Source organism: Falco punctatus (assembly GCF_963210335.1).
Source record: "Falco punctatus genome assembly, chromosome: 14".
NCBI lineage: Eukaryota > Metazoa > Chordata > Aves > Falconiformes > Falconidae > Falco > Falco punctatus.
This window is the reverse complement of record NC_137594.1, coordinates 2,118,990-2,136,452: the sequence shown is the minus strand read 5'-3', so window position 1 is coordinate 2,136,452 and position 17,463 is coordinate 2,118,990. Positions and strand designations below refer to the sequence as shown.

General features: G+C 48.9%; 1 protein-coding gene across 8 annotated transcripts in view; it reads right to left on the bottom strand.

Moving 5' to 3' along the window:
* Positions 1-17,463, bottom strand: part of ANKRD11 (ankyrin repeat domain containing 11) — a 159,731-nt gene that overhangs the window by 62,337 nt on the left and 79,931 nt on the right. For 3 of the 8 annotated variants that reach the window (XM_080364843.1, XM_080364845.1, XM_080364844.1), the window contains one exon: positions 11,820-11,907. The exons of the other annotated variants lie outside the window; for them this stretch is intronic. The gene's annotated coding sequence lies outside the window, so the exon portion shown is untranslated. The remainder of the gene's footprint in view (positions 1-11,819; positions 11,908-17,463) is intronic. 8 annotated transcript variants of the gene reach the window in all.

Here is a 17,463-nt window from a genome sequence, read left to right as displayed (position 1 = left end):
AACAAGCAAAAAAAACAAACAAACAAGCCCAAAAAGCCAAGCTCTTTTCTAATTTTACTGAGCCTTCAACCTCTCACCTTTGGTGTCAGCCCCAGCAGTGCCCATCCGCAGGCACACACAGCTGAAAGAGCAGCTCAGACGGAGGGGTGTGCATGCTCTGCCTGTCATCCCAGCAAGCTGGCTGCTGTGTCCTTGCAAGCTTTCTCAAGCACTTTGTTAGCAGGGGCTCACCGTGCAAGGAAACAAGAACATCAAAGTAGCAAACACCAAGCGAGTAACTCCCCGAGAGCAGACAGGCTGGCCCAACCAAGCCCACCAACTTTTCCTGTTTAGTGCATTTTTTTCCTCTGGAAAGTTACGAGATGGGCTCTGGCTCCCACAGCTCACATCAAGTTTTGGTGTAGAAAGCGTTTTCCTGCGGTGTGCCGTATGCACGCTGCCACCCCTGTGTCACAACAAAGCAAAGGGCTCACCTCGATGTTTTACAGAGCTTCAGGACCAGTGGGTCACGAACAGGTACTCATCCCAGCTGCTCAGTATGGGCAGCCCCTCGGGAAAGCCACCTGCTCTGCCACAAGCCAAGAGGTGTGCAGAAGGAGCAGGGTGCACTCGAACAGTGCTGTGCTGCTCTCGGGAAGAGGGTAAAGCACAAGAATCTTGTTTAAAAAGCACTGGATAACCACCAGTCCTCCCACTGCTTTTGTGTGCGTTAGCCTGGCCCCAGGTAAGCAGAACAAAAGTCAGCCAAACATCACTTTCAAATTTTTGATGTCGTTACTGCAAATGGAGAGCTAAACAACAAAAAAAAATCCATTTAAAGTGAACCCTAGAAAATTAGAAGGTTGGGAAAGCGCGCAAATTCTATATAAACAGTGTAGTTTAGTAGTCAAGGCCTCCTGGAAATATGGTTGTATTAGAAAATTGCTACATCACCGCAGCATTTCTCGTATCACGCTTCAGCACGGAATATTTCACTTAGTTTCTTTTCTCTATCGCTTCATGAACCCTACATGTGGACATTTCAAAACAATGCCACTTGCGGTTCCCCGACACACAGGATCTGCATATCAATGTCCCCCTGGCCCCTTCAGCTCTGCAGAGAAAGGCCATAATCTGGGTTTTGTTCCCGGGCTCTAGGCCCCACGGAGTGGAGCGGGAACTGGGCTGTGCAACCTCTATTCACCCTCCCCAAGCCCTGGGAACATCTTTGTAGCCCAGGACAGGAAAGCTGGGGGAGGAGGAGCCGGGAAGGGGCCCGAGGACAGTTCGGGAGCCAGGCTGGGTGGAAGGATGGTGCGCTGCATCAACCTATTTGCTCTCCTTCATCAGAAACTTTCAAGGGGATCGGTACAGACCCCAACGGGGGAATCCATGCAACGAGATCGCAACCATCCCCATCAAGCCACTTCTTGAAAGAAAAGGCCACACCAGAAAACATAGGACTGGGGGCATTTAAGCTGCAGGGAGGACGCCTAGCGATGCTGGGCTGTGCGTGCACCAGCTCGGGCAGGCAGGACACCCCCTGGGAAGGTCCCTGGCCACACGCACGCTGCAGACCCGCGCAGGGCAGCATGTGACCACAGGCAGCAGCCACCAGGCCCAGGCAAGAGTAATGGGGTGCTGGGGTGCAGCTGTACGGCAAATGCAACACATCCCAGTTCACCCTGCGAATGGACAAATGTGTTTCGGATGATGCAAGCACCTTTGCACACCCCTGACCCAGTGTTTCTCCCACAGTCAGTAATTAACACGATTTATATTTTATGCTAAAAGTAGCTACCCGGGGATGTGTGCTTCCCACAGTGGTGCCAGCACACCTGTTCCATTAGCCAAGCCTCCTCGTTTCAGTGGGGGACAGGAGCTGTAAACGAGGTTTTACTCCTGCAGACAAACACCTCCCCTCCCACTGCCCAGTCCAACCTCCGCCTGCACCCTGAGAGAGCCCCTGACACAGAGACCAGGGAAGGGAATGAGCAAAACCATCTTTTCAGCCCTGGTCCCTGCAAAACCACATGCTGCACTGGTACTCACACACAGCTCGTTGCTGTGCATGGCTATTTTTGCACAGCCTATAGAACAAAAATATAGGTAGCTATGTTAGGTGCACATTTACACCGTTTCACGTTGTGATCACAGCCAAACTAGGTCAAGCCTTAGCCGGTATGCTTTAAAAAAAGGGAAAGGGAAAAAAATAATCAGTGAGAGAACAGTGAGCTCCCAGGGAAGAAAATGTTTGTTATCATCTAAGAATCTTACTGTGCACTAGATGATTGGGGGAAAAAATACATATACATATCCACATCTCTTCACACTGTAAATGGTAGATTATTTTATTATAATTCTTTTTAAAGGACAGCAAAGTACCTTAGACTGGAAAAAAGATTTCTTCATACACATTTCATGCACCGACTTAAACCGAAAAGTGGTTTTCGCCTACAACGCTCTTAAAATGTAATCTGGTAGCCTGTCCTTGGTGCAGGCTATGGGCAACTTTATTGTATTTCATGGCTTCTCTGCCATGAATAAAAGCTATTCTTCTGCTGCACTGAAAGCAGGAGCCCAGTAGGTAACAGGATCATCAGCCCCACCGGTAAAGGCAACTTGATACTGTTCTTTAAAAGGGGAGAGGAAGGTAAATTACTTTAATTTCTATTAAAAGAGGACAGACTCCCACTAGAGACAGGGTCCTTCTGTTGGAGCACTGCGCAAGCTGGATGCCTGAAAATGGAAAACATGGAAATTGAGGTGGTGGGCGGTCATCTCCTCTCAGGAGCGATTTCTGTTCAGCTGAGAAGCAGGCAACGCTGGGAAGCAGCAAGACATACAGTCTTGCGTGTCCCAGTCACTGTGGTGGTTACAGGACAGTTCCCAGTTTAACGTGAGCGGCTGACCACTGAATGGGATATTGGGCAATGCTTCAGCTGCAAAGCACCCACGCTTGGGCTGCAGTCCACTGTTCTGCCGCGTGCGCTCTGCAAGTTTGACCGAGTGATGGGACAGACATTAGACATCTACGAGGCAGCAGTCCTGCTCCTGGATTGCCACCTTCTGCCTCCCAAGTCGGCAGGCAGAGGAAACCCTGCCAACACTGCACGGGCTCATGGAAATTAGGAATCGGGTAATTTTAAATGCTTTCTCAGTGAAAAATGTTCTCAGACTTCGTTAAACATGCCAGATAAAGCCTCTGTTCCTGTAAAACCTGATGCATGACTATCAGTCAAGGCCAACGTATTTACCCTAAAATTGGGTAATATTGTTTTATGGTTCTTAATAGTTCAAGCCGACAATGCACCACTCTGAACAGACGCTGCCGAGCAGTTTCTCAGCTTTTCATCAGGACTGCGTAGGCGTTGAATTCTGGAGCTAATCACCTTAGCAACGGCTCTAAACATATGTGCAGTGACATCAGCTGATTTCTGAAAGCTGTAAATAGAGGATAATAGCACGAAAAAATTCTGGATTAAAGCCAAGACCTAAAAAACATACTATTAAAACACTGCCTGTAATTCAATGTATGCAAACTTGTTTGCATCCCCGCTCCCCAAAACCTGTGTAATTACACACCTACCTGGACAACTGGTGATTGCCCCACTGCAGGCTACTCTCAGAAATTTCCCAGAAACCAGGATTTAATAGAAATCCCTCTTCAAATTTAATTTTAAAAAGCCTGGAGAACAATCTGCAGATAACCTCACACAGCATGAAGCAGGCTAAAGGAGACCTGCTCCAGCCTACAACCCTGTGCTTCAAGCCAATGAGTAATAACCTCAACTTAGGAGAATTATTTGTAAATAAGAAAATAAACAATGCGCTCATGGGCTTTATCACTGACTCACGCAGAAACTGTGAACAGGAACCGTGGCAAACTCCGCTTTAAGGACGTGCTGCCAGGCCCGTGCCCCTGGTAAAGAAGAGTTAAAGCAGCATCAGGCACAAACACACAGGAGGAACCCATTTCTGGAAGGCCATGCTGGCGAGCAGACAGCATGAAAGGGGCATATTCTGCATTACCTCATGTTTGGTACCTCATTAAGATCTTAAACTGTCCGTTTAGGGAGTCCCTCAATCAGCCATCAGCGTAAGACATGAGGACAATAACCTTTTTGTTTTCCTCGTTTCGTTGTGACCCATATTTCTGAGGTCTGTTGTGCAGGATGTGACCCGGCCGGCTAAAGAAACCTTTGCAGTGCCTCCATGTTAAACTGGCACACCGGGAGGGAGAGAGGAGAGGGGAGAAATGGGCTTAATAGGATTTTCAAATGTCAAAAAATATCTTTAGCAGGCCCATTTAGGCAGAGTCTTAGCACTCGCTGAACTTGAAAGCAAAATTTGCTGTGCAAAGAACACAGCTTGCATGCTAAGCGGACCCGAGGAACGCTGCTCCTGCAGCACAAAGCCACCTGGACTCCTTCGCCCTCTCCTCCGGATGATTAAGGGAAGAGAAAGGCAGAGTGTCTTCTACATCAGGGCAAGGAAGGTGCAGGGGGATATGGGGTGCCGGGGGGGCTCGGTGTCGGCACTCACCACGTGCCACCTGTCTGCTGCGCAGCTGGCGAGGTCCCTTGGGTGCGGCACGGGCAGTGCTTCAGGCCAGCTCCCCAGATACCGACCTGGCCCACCAGGCACCCTGCCCGCAGCACGCTCACCTACAAACGGACCAGCAAATCAAGCTCATCAGATTTGTGAAGCGCCCTGCATTAAAAATAAAAAATAATAAGGCTAGGGAAATGGAAAATGCAAACTTGACAGCTGCATCAGAAAAAGGATGCAGCACAGAGCCAGAAGCAAGAAATTCCCCCTCCTTTTTTCTGTACAGGGCTGGGTTTTTTTTCTCTGTCAATTAAGAGTTGCAGGGAAATTCAGTGAATTGAGATCAGCAGTGTTAATCGTTATTGCATTTGAATTTAATTAGCATTATTTTTTAACTACAGGTAATTTACAGTGCCTCACCTAAATGTGGAAGTCAGGTAATGCCTTCTGTTCACTAGAAAACCACCATGCCAAAGATAATCCTGCTATTTGCTTTATGCCTTTAATTTCTGTAATCCATGGTTACCAGCTTCAGCGAGCCTGCCATGGTTACTCCCCTGCTCCTTTTATCAAAGGCTCCTGTGTGCGTCTCGCTGGAGCGGCAGCACTTCTGCCGAGATGCTAAGAATAGCAAAGCCCCTTTCCTGAGCGCTCGGAAAGGTGAGATGCAGGGGAAGGATGAAGTTTCTGAGAACCGCAGGGGGAGAAGGGGACCGTGTGGGCCAGGGTCAGCCAGCGTGGGACCAGGCTGATGACGTCCCAGACAAGGAGGTGCAGCAGCATCTCCTGCTTCCTGCCTTTCTTCTGCTTGCACGAGCAGAGGCTTAGGCTAGCATTCTGCCCTCAGCAGATCTCCAGGATGTCTAATTGGCATCTTTATAATCAATTTCTTTTTTTTTTTTTTTTTTTTGGAAGTCCCTCTCTGTAGCCTGCATGACTGTTTGTGTACCTCAGAGCTTTTGGAGTCAAATCTTCAGACAGACACTAAAATTCTGGATTGCTATATCAGTACGAGAACCACTGTGCCCCAGGTACAGCCAGTACATCTGCAGGGCTGGGCTCCTGTCTGGCCACAAAGTGACCTGTCACCATCACCCAAGAAAATAACTGATCCAAACAGTCACATTGTTATGAAAAGAGACACGCTGAACACATTTGCATGGGCTGAGCTCTCCAAACTGGAGCTGGCCAAAATCTTCAAGCATTTTGGATACGTTTGCTAAGCTGTACACCTGTGAGAGATGAAGAAGATGCTGCTGAGCCGGAGAAGGTAAGGCAGAGTTCTCGGGATGGGGAAAAGCAAACCTGGCATTGCTGAATTGCTGGTCCTGAAACTCAGAGCCTCACAGCAGTGATGCGCCGGACGGATGGCTGCCGCAGCAGGGACTGACTGACCACAGCGCTGCAGGCAGTCAGACCGCCCCAGAGCCCCAAAGCCATCTGGCAGGACCAATAAACAGTTTGAAATATCTTACACATTACTGCCCTATAAAAGCTTCCCTATGTCCAGAGCATTTGCAAATCTAAGTCAATAACACCTCAGACCTCTGCAGGGATGGACATGCTCCACAGCTTGAGAGAACAAGCATCACCTCGTCATCTGAAGACCTTTGCCTGATAACCACAAGATCCTCTTGGAAGCACATGCAATGCCTAGATGCTGATGCAGCTCAGCATCCCTGGAAAACACCCTAGTTTCCCGTGGGCTGTCGGGCCTCCTGTTAGGTCCCACTGCAGGGCAGCTCCTGGGTGCTGCACTCGTACTTAATGGTATCGGTATGACAAGAGACTGGGTGTCTCGCTTCCAGAAGGGCACAAAAAGGCTGGTGCCACCATCGTCGCAGGCATGGCAGCCTGTGGCCTTGTGCCAGAGGAGCCTGGGATCCCCCTGAGAAATGGAAGCCACCTCACCTCTGAGCGGGAGCTGCAGCTCTGCCTGCCTCGGGCAGCCCCACTTCCCCGCTGTGGCACAGCCGCCTGCTCAATGGGGTGACACACACCTGGACTCTTCTGGAAACAGCTATGGTTTAACTGAAGGGCAAACCTGACATTCCAGGGTAGCTAAGAAACATCAGAAAACCATACAAAAACCAGATACGTTCACCTTTTTTTTCAGGGACCTATGCCTTTAAAAGCAAATGCTCAAACACCCTATGGAAACTGGTGCACATGTGCCTGGAGATAAACAATATCACGGGACAGGTAAGCTAGTTACTCATGATTTATCACACCATCTCCCCATCTAATTGCATAGCTAAACGGTCAGTCATTTTAATCCACCGTAAGCAGCTTATGCTGTCTTATGTGGCTCTGCAACATTGCTCACTTCCTGATTTGGAAATAATAATTCTTTAAGTCTTGCCCTAGAAGGTGTGAAAGCCACCGTTTTCACAGTAACCCTGCAGAGATTCTGAGACTTGTAAAGGTGCACACATAGGACAGATGTCTCCTGAAAGCAGGTCCCAAACATCTACTTCATACTCAGTGCAGAGCAAAGCAAGGTGATCTTTCTGAGGAGTCACAGAAGAAATTTTACATCCAGATACAAGCCCGTCATGCCAGCACCCTGTACCATCAATATGTGCTTCCAATTTTACCTGACCCATACCCTCAGCCAAAGTCTGTTCCTTACCTTCTTTCAACAAATTAAGTCATCTCCTATGATACCATTCCGAAATTTTATTTCTCCTATAAAAAAAGGCTGGTTGTCCTGAAATTACCATGTCCGAGAGCATGCCTGCCAGCACACCTCCTGGGAGCACTGTCCAGCCACTGGCTCTCCTCCCTGCCCAGCTACTGTCTCGCTGCAGGACACTGCACACCCCCAGTGCTGTGTTTCACTGTCCCCACTCCCACAGCGGGATCAGCACCCTCCTTGGCAACGCTGGAAGCCAACAGGACTCAGTTGAGCCCACCCTCCCACTGTGCACCATGTCCCACTGAATGAAGTTGCATCACCCTCAACACCTGCTTTTCAGCATCTTTCACCTTTGTGCCCCACTGCTGCCAGCCTGCTCTGCTCACACACCACAGGTCCTTGCTCTGTGCTTTCCCATAATGTCACTCATCTCTTCCACACCAACAGCTGACTGCTCTCCAGTTTGATTTCTCCATCTATTCACCACTAAGTTAACAGCAATGGGGCAGCACGATCTGCACAACTGGGCAGGTTTTGATGCTTACAGATTCTAGTGTAGCCGTTACATGATTTTTAAAAAAATAAAAAAAAATCATACTTTCAAAGCCCTTGGAGACCCACACAAGTAAGCATAAAATGCTGCAAGAGTCCACCAAAAGCGCCCCCATATGTAGACATTCCCCTGTCCCTCCCCATCCCCAGAGCCTGGAATATTCAAAGCACATTTTAGCTTCTCCACACAAATACGTGGATAAGCAGAGGTTGCAGGACTTCTCTAAAGACCATGGGGAAAAAAAAGCAGGGTTTGGGTTACATCAAGGTCTTTTCACTACTTGAAAACTACAGCCGTTGAAAGTGAAAGCTCCTGTGCTGTGGAACCACAGAGCTCATGCATGCCGCTCGCACGCTTTCCGCTCACGGAAACGGCTGCAGCCAAGGGGATTTTTCTGACTTGCAACACTGGAGAACTTTACCCCCTGAAACCACCCATGAACTTAGGCCAGTGACCCCAAGTCAAGCTTCAAAATCATTCCAGACACCGAGCCAGATCAAAAGTCACTAGCTGGAACCGCCTGCCTTTGATGCCCTAAACCCCTGTTACCGATATTGGGCGAGACCGTGGGGCTAAACTCCTCCTGCAAGAAATTTTCTTTAGCTTGATACAAAATTTATTTTACCATATGTAAAATTCATTTGTGTAGTTGCACACCCTAGTAGGCTTGAATGGGGCGAAGGAGTATTTCAACTCCCAGTGCAATTTATTATTTAAAAGCAGTAAAATTACATTGCTGATAGGAGAGCCCGGGCTGAGAGCAGCGGTGATGTAATGGGTAATGCAGCTCTGCTCGCTGTATGAACCACGCTGTACATTAGCGTGCTGGCGAGGGTGGTTGCTCCTATCAATTATTTATAGTCTTCTGGCGCGCAGCCTGGAGAGGGTCACATCGCTGAAAGCTAACTTTATCTGCATTGTTCCCAGCCTCCTGCCCAGCTGTCACTCTGCTTGCTAATTTAATACACCCAAAGCAGTGTAAAAGGATGCAGGACCGTTGGCTGGGTTGGGTTGGTTGGCTTCCTCCCCAAGCTGAACAGGAAGGTGGGCTCTTACTGCACGCTGCTGGGGTCTCAACAATCTGTGTTAAAGTGCTGACTTGGCTTTTTAAAACCTGCCTTTCAGACTTCCCCTGGTCGCCGCGATGACCGAAACATGTAGGGTTTCGGGGCGAGCATGCTCCAGGGGAGTGAAAGGTGGGATGTCTCAGCAGTGTGGCAGGGTTCTCCGTCTCTGTTACCATGCCACGCGAAGGGCAGGATGCACTGTATGTTTTCCTAGGCATCACAGCAAGAGCTATTCAATAACATATGTAAATATTGAGGGGGGGGGGGGGGGGTGGAGGAGAAAGCACACCAGCTCTCCAGAGGAAAAAAAATTAAATCTAAAAAATGAAGGGAAAAATCTCTAGTAGGTTTTTGTTCCAGCTAATAACTGGAAGTGCACAGCCAAGGTCTGGTTCACCTGTATTTCACCACGAAGGAAGGGACGGCATCCCTTTGTACTGGCCCACCACGCAGGAAAGCAGCCCTCAAGGCTCTGTCCATACAACTCACCAGCACCCCTCTTCCACTGTTTGCCTCGAAATTAAATCTACCATGGCCACTCTTCAAACCTTTGAAATATATACACACTGTTTGTTTGGCCTGATATCTATATGAAGGCAATGAAATCTTAACTTTAGCTTCTTCAGGGTGTCTACCACTGCAAAGAGATGCTTCCCTAGGAAATTGTTCTGGCAAAAACCAGGTGCAGGAAGATGACCTGCTGTTTTTACAGCTCCTGCACTTGGTCCTATCCTGCTGCCCAAGAGGACTCACATATCCCATATGCTGCATCAAATATTTGTGCCCTGCTTCAAACTAAAGTCAATTCCAGCTTAAATAATATAGTATTTTTCAAGTCTTACAAAGCCAGGTAAATAACCTGTATTTTCCTGCAATTAGGACTGGTTGGTTTACTTCAAGCAACAAGAAGTACCCAAGTTTGGTTTAGACATACAATGATTGTGTCTGAAAACGACGCAAGGAAACTTCATGGAAAATGCAACATTTGCACAAAAAGGAAGTTGTTGAAAAAGAAAACACAGGCCCGGAGGAAGCAGGTTTGTTCTGCGGCACCAGCAGGGGCCCGGGAGAGGCTCCTGCTGCGGCACTGCTGGGGCCGGTACTGCCCTATGCAGCAAGACCCGCACCCAGCACTCCGGCAGCACAGCAGGGGAAATTTTCTCAAATTCCGTGCAGGCCCCCAGCACGGCCACAGAGGCTTGGCTAAGGCAAAGGCAACAGCCAAAGCCTTTCACATTAGCACGATTCAGGGCAAACACAAGATAGAAAATTGTAATTAACCTCTGAGCAGTGAAAAGCAGCAGTGAGCATTTTCTTCAACTTTTCTTCACTATGAATATCAGGAGAATTCTGCCCAAAACTCCAGAAGGGGGAAACTGGGACAGCCACGGGAGGAACAAGCTGGTTCCCATCCTAGAGGTGGCACCACCATGGAAAACCAGGTTTTGACCAGGAGCAGAGCCTGGAGCATGCAGACCATGCACTGCTGCCACTGCTCCAGCATCCTCAGGACCTTTACATCCTCTCAGAATCCAGGACTATTTCCATGGCAACTATCTGGAGAACTTATTAAGTAAAAGAACTAAGAACAGTTTGAACACACAGAACCTACATTTGTAACGTACTAGCTGACTAAATTAGCAGCGCTGAGATTTTTACTGATCAAAACAGATCATGCTCTAGCAACTCAATCTTCTTTTTGCCACAGCTAAAAGGAAAAATCTGATAGTAATATCAATGCAGGGGGAGGAGGAGGAGTTACCGGTTTTCTAAGACCACAGCCATACATCAAGCCAAGTCTTATCCCATTCAAGTGGTTCAAGAAACATTATTTTACTATCTGACAGTTCAAGTACTGCTAAATAAGGCTGAGTTTCCAAAAGATTATAAATTTCATCACAAGGCAGCTACTAGAGAATCAAAAAGATGACTATCATGTCACACAAAACAGTTATCTAGTACAAAAACTCATTGCATCACCTCAAATTGGTACCAAAAAAAATAAAAAAGCAGTGTAATTTGCAACTCTGCCCTTCCAAGCTCTGTGTAGTACCGGGTGTTGCTCACCCGCCTGTCACCAGCCCCAAGCAGGGCTCACATGAACGCCATCCCCCGTGTGCTGGATAATCCAACAGACACGATAGCCTGCTCATGCCTGATCCCAACGAGGCTCACAGTGCCAAGCAACCCAGCAGTGCCAGCATGGAAAGCCACTGGAGCTGGCTGCATTCTTGCACTCATTTACAAGTTAATCATCTTCCTCACTTCACTCAAGCATTACTTCAAACAGAAGAGGAAAAATCACTGGTCCTTTATCATATTTAGCTTGAAAGATACATGAGTTTGGAATATTTGCTCTGAGAAAGGACAATTTGCTTATTAAAGCTAATTTCAAATACATTAAGAATTAGAAAAAACTGTTATTGCAATACTGAAACGGATTCTTCTTTCTCAATTTGATTATTCTGTAACCAAACTCCTGTTCCTTTCCAGGGTCAGTCTCAAGACAGCAGAGGCAGCGCGACAGAGCCCTCAGGAATGGTGACGAATGAAGGATTATGTTTGTGCCTCTAGCATGGAGCACGCTCCCAGCTACTCACACTGACTGGAAGAAGGCAAGGGGGCTGGGGACACACCAAACGTAGGGCTCACACGGCACTGTGTGGGGAGGCAGAACCAAGATGCAGGGTCTGAGCAGCGCATCTAGGAGTGGAGGTGCGTGCAAGCTGAGCAACATCCTCCACTCCCAAACTCACAGCAATTTAGTGGCTACCTCGGTACTGAAGCAAGGCTGGGCATCACAGCAGTGACTACAATTCCTCTGAAGCATGGGGATGAGGAAATTACCAACGTTTTGGCAGCACTCAAAAACAAACGCTGCCTGAGAATTTCATAACAGCAATTCAGAGTGAGAAGTAAATCTCAACAGGAATGATTTTGGAAGTGCTTTAAAAAAACCAAAAGTGGTTAAATGAACTGTTGGCTCGGTCACTGTGTCCAGCCAGGGAGATTATATTCATTATTGATTTACCTTAGAACAACTTGGGAACTCATTTCCAATGGTTTCTAATGGAACCTGGATTTTCTCAGTCCTAATCTGCCTCGTGAGGTTGAGCCTCCTGCAAGGAAATACAATACCACAGCATTAAAATGGCAGCTGTCAGATGTACAACAGCCCCATTCATTTAATGAAGATAGTGCAACAGTGATAGGGATTTTTAAAGGCTACTCCAAAAGGCTCCTCTGCAATTAAATAGAGTGGTGAGAACATCGTGGTGAGGATGGCTTTGTGAGTGCCTATAGATAATGGTGCAGGCCTGCAAGTCTGGGGATTTACAGAAACCAAAGGGAGGTTATGAAAAGTTTATTTTTGTAGTATCAGCTTGCACACACTATCTATAGTCCTTTCAGAAGCAATGCTGATTAGTGGTTTGAGCAGAGAAGTGGCAGTTTTGAACTTCAGCTTCATTGCCTACTCAGCCACAAACATACAAAACATTTGGGCAAGTCAGTTTTTCAACAGCCACAGCTGTAAGATGCGCAGAGTAATGCTTTGGTTTCTATTCTTAGCAAAGCACGGGACAGAGACAGCATAGCATATGTACAGCCAGTAAACAATTCTTCCGTATGATAATCAAAGCCATTTTAAAATAGTAAATTCCCATCTGAACAAATTAAGATCTTTATGAGGGTGCACAAGCACCAGCCCCCATTTGCAGACGCGACGTGCTCGGAGCACCCAAGAAAAGGAAGCCTGTTTGTGGCAATCTTGGCACAGAAACGGGCGATCTCGTAAACAACCGGGCACTGTAGCCTTCCTCCCATCTCACTTCGCCCGGCAGGGCTCGCGGCGAGCTGGGTCAGCCAGGAGCACCGAGCCCAGTCGCCTCCGGAGCAGGACAGCCCCCGACTCTGCCCCACAACACCGGGAACGCACCCGCTCCCAAAACCCACATGCTGGGTGGCATGGGATGGGAGCGGGCAGCAGGGGAGTCCTCACACACACACACACACACACACACACACACACACACACACACAACACCCCGAGAGCTGGGGAACGGGGTGTTGACCAGGACAACACATCGTCAACATCTGCTTCAGCAGGAAAAGCTGCTCCACTTAGGGAAATGCTTTTTCCTCAACAAAACGCACTGTAGCAGGCTCAGCCTTCTGAAATGTTGGTCTGTTTTTTTAGCAGGTGAAAAGAGTATTATTCCTTTATGTACCAAAAGCTAAAAGGAAATTATTTTTCTCAACCCTTAGAGAAAAAGATTCCTTTAATACAAAACCAAGCAGGGAATACTGTAGCCTGAAAGGAGGCTTCCAGAAAGGTGTGAGCATAGAAAACAGAAGCTCATAGCAGGAAGAAAATTGTAACATTAGCTACAGGCTTTGAATGCACATGCAGATCTGCATCACCGAACACGAACAGCCAGCAAAATAATCAGTGCCAAAGAAAAAAAACCACCAACATTTGATCCTCAGCTATTTTCTAAATTCATCTGCAAATGCATCCTGCCTTAAGACAAATGAAAACCAAGGCATGATGGATACATGGCAATTAACTGCAACTGTTATTTTTATTATTTGTAGTGTCTTGCTAGAAAACAAGCACTGCCTTTAGCCCTGAGACGTCCTGTGGAAGCAGCCGTCTGCTTGCACAAAAATCACTGAGCATTATATTCTGCCCCTTCTCTGGTTTAATGTCTCACCCCACAGCTCCAGAAGCTCCTGGCTCTGTCCCTCCCCCTCCCTTCCAGTCCTTCCTCCAGCTCCTTCCCTTGCAGCCAACGTTTCCACCTCCCTCCCCTCCTGGCAGCGGTGCCGGTAGCGTGCCAGATGTCAGCCTAACCCCGCAGCCGCCGTTTCGGGTCAGTTATCGGGGTTATGGTGCAAGGGGAGCGGTGAGCTCTGGCAGTGGCTCCCACCTCATCAGGCAGAGATGCGATGGGGTCTGGGCACTGCTGGAAAATTTAGTTCCAGCCTCTTTTTTTCCTGTTAATGAACTGCCGGCAGCAGAGCCGGCAGGAAGTTTGAAAGACTGTTCATGCACACCGCAATGAAAGCCTTAGGCACTGAGAGCTGGGTAAGGTGACCCTTGACTATGCTAAGCATCAGTCATTCGTAGAAGTGTCACTTACTACACGAGGGGGACGGATGACCTGAATGTCTCCTACAAGAATAATTGCACACTGAAGGCAAGGGCTAAAGTTTCTGGGAAAGGGATGCTGCCGTTCACTGGGAGCCTGATGCCGTGGCACTCCAAGGAGGACCATTCAAGAGACACTGGGCTGCTGCAAGGAGGCAGCACTTGATATATACTTAAAGTGAACCCAGACCTGTACTCTTGACCAAACTGCGCTCCTTGAAGGATGTGCCCCCAGCGAAGGAACGGCTCCAAGGCAACGGTATGCAGTTTGCTGGATGGAAAGCGGAAAGCTTCAAGCCTGACATAAGCCAGGGCTCGGGTTCCTCTATCATACTGAGGCCGTGCCGCAGATAAGGCTGCGTCAACTTTTCCATTTGAGCACTCTCCCCTCTAAGGTTTACAGTCAGAGCAAAATGTTTTGCCCAGGTGGAAACTGTATGCTCCCAAAGCAGGGAGCTGCCTGTGTATATAAAACATTATAATGTCACCCACCCAGACTTGGTTTCCCTCCACAAGGAAAGGGAAAAATCTTCCTCCCTATGAAATTCTTCACGTTCCTCCACATCCGTACCCCTTGGATGGGGCTGCTCATCTACAGTCATACAAAGTGCCCTGTAACGTTGAACAACCCAGTACTGAAACACAAACAGGTTAAACGTTAACCTAGGAGCTAAGAGGAAAGCATGCAACCCTCCTGCCCCAGCGTCAGCAGCCTGGCTCCCTTGCACTGCCTCTGGCAGGGCTCCTCCGCAGTACCACCGGCCATGCCACCACCTCTCCCAAGAGCAGACGGCGCTGGCACCCACTGTGCCAGGTTTCTGGAGAGGAAGGGAGGCTTTGGGCAATAAGGGTGTTTTTCCCCTATAAAATCCACCTGCCTGTGGGAAAGGGGGGCAAGGAAAGCAAGGTGGGAGCCGGCACCTGGGCCCCCCAATCACTGCACACAAAAGTGGGGTGCCTGGAGGCAGGATGCCACTCTCCCTGCTGCCGCACATGCTTGCAGGCTCCTCCAAACACATTTTCCTGGTGTTGCTCTACGGCAGAGCGCGAGGCAGCAAACCCAGCTCACAGGCCACCAGCTCGCACCCGTTTGGCATCTTATTTTCATGTGTGTCGAACTATGAGTATGTTCCATTTCCAAAAAAGTGCCGGAGGAGACTGCCTCCCCCACGCCAGGGGCTGCAGGCACTGGTCCCCATGCCTGCGGGCAGGTGCAGCACCCAGCACCCAGCCCCACGTGCTGGGGAAGTTTCAGGGCCTGTTGACACGCATGGGGGATGGGGAGGTATTTCGGTACCAGCGCGAGGCACAGCCCTCCCCCCTGCATGCTTCACTGCAGTTATCCCTGAAGACAGAAAAATTTGTGCTTGTTTTCCTGCTGCTGCTGAGCAGCTATGAAATGTCTCCCACCACAGAGAGCCTGAATAAATCCCGGCTCCTGAAGCAGCATCTGAAATCAGCTTCTCTCCAATCTCCATCACAATTTCAAACCTTTAATTTACTGAGGCTGTAGTGAAAGCAACATTTGTGTTTGTTTACCGGCCACAGAGGAGCACCGAGCACTTGCTGTTTATCACATTTACCCAACAGATATATTCTGGGGAGCTTCTTGGACCGGCCATGACTTATCACAAATTACTGGTCACGAACTTTTCCTCTCTGTCCCCATGAGAGCCCAGAGACCCACCCTCAGTCATCTGGGTGCTTTGTCTGCACACAGGGTGCTTCTAGTAGCCTTTTGGAAGCGCTTGAAACGAGCCTGGGTTTCTCTGTTTCCAAGTTCAAATGAAAAATACAAAACCCCCAAGCGAACAGAAAGGCAGAAACCAGCCTGATTTTATTCTTCTTCCTCTGATACATCTTGGAGAGTTGGACCAAGACAGGGCAGCTTTCGCCTGGGGAAGCACCCTTGCAGGCTCTGTGGAGGGGTGGAGGCCACATGGAATCTGGAAAACTTTCCCCCAGTACCTTCAGCGACTTAAAGATTCGTTGCTGTATGTCAATGAAGCAACTTTGTTCTTTCTGGAGGGAACAGACAGATTGCAGGAGAAAACTATATCCCAATTGCTGCCAAATCCCACAGATTTAGTTATTAGTAGGCAATTAGGAACCATTATTAACACTTCCTACTACGTTAAGCTCCATTTACACTGCATCTCTGCGCCAGCCTGGACGTTTCCAATGGAGCGGCACCCCAGCTCCAACACGCACGTGGCATCACGTACCGAAAACTGTGTCTTCCTGCTCGCTGCCTCCTGGGCCCCTTCTCCACAGATGTACTGATGTACTGAATGCAGTTGTCTTACAAAATCAAATTGCAAGTAAAAATACAGAGATTTAGAAGGGGCGGGGGAGGAGGTAAATAAAAGTGCGGCTGCACAAAGAGAAAACAATTTTGCTCTTGTTTTTTAACCCACAATCAACATCTGAGCTATTCAGGAAACTGGTGCACTGCCCTCCAACCAACTTCAATTAGGGAACTCAAAAGCAGTCAGACAAAAGAATGCCTGGGAGTTACTGCACCGCACAGAGATATTTTTAGCAAGAGCTGGGAGGCTGTTTGTGGGACACTGCTTTGCTTCCATTGCATTTCAGCTTTTGTATTTACATTTGCAGGACAGTAAGATTTACTAGGTCAGAGGGAAAAAGATAGGAGAAGCAATGTAAACGATGTGAATCATTTTGCTTTCTGATACTCTTGGAAGGTGCTTCAGCAAAAGCTGATGGAGACCAGAGTGAAACAGAACAAATTTGCCTCCATCTGCTTTGAAAATCATCTTTCGGCAGAAAACTCAAGTCACTCTTTTTAAAGGGGTGATGTAAACTAGCACATAGAGCCCCGGCAAGGCCCATACGCCCCACACGCCGTGGGAGAGAGCAAGGCAGCCTTTGCACACAGCAAAGCTGCAGCTGAATCCGTCCGGTGACCTCTCCCCACCCCCGGTCACCAGATGGATGCACAAGCTGCACGGCAGCGACGCCAGCGCCGGGGCGGCCTATCGGCACTGTCACACGAAAACGCTCGTCCCAAAGCCACGGCCAGAAAGGCCGTTCGGCTCTTCAGTCCAGAGCACAGAAGTGCACGAACCAAGCCCTAACGAGGCGCTTCTGTTTTTCAGAAGCCGTTTCCTAAAAATGACAGGCTGCGGCTGCCGCCCCCTCCACGGGCTGGCAGCGCCGCCGGGAAGGTGCCTGCAGAGCCCCGGGAGGTGAAGCCCGAAGCCCTGAGCCGGGGCGGTGGCGGTGGCTGGTTTGGGGGAGGCGGCGGGTGCCCCACCGCCTGCGCTACCGGCATCGCTCCTCCAGCGCATCCCCCTCTTCCGCTCCCTCCCACCACTGCGGCAGCGCAGATGGCAGCAGTGTGACCTCGCTGTTCCTGCCTCCTTGTTTTGATCCTGCAGTCTTGATTGTTCAGGCTAATCCCACACTCCCAGCCTTGGCTGCCAGCCAGGACTGTTATTAATGGCACAAAAGCTTCTCATTCCAGCTACTTCTACATCCGCTAATGCTGTTGTTCCCTTCT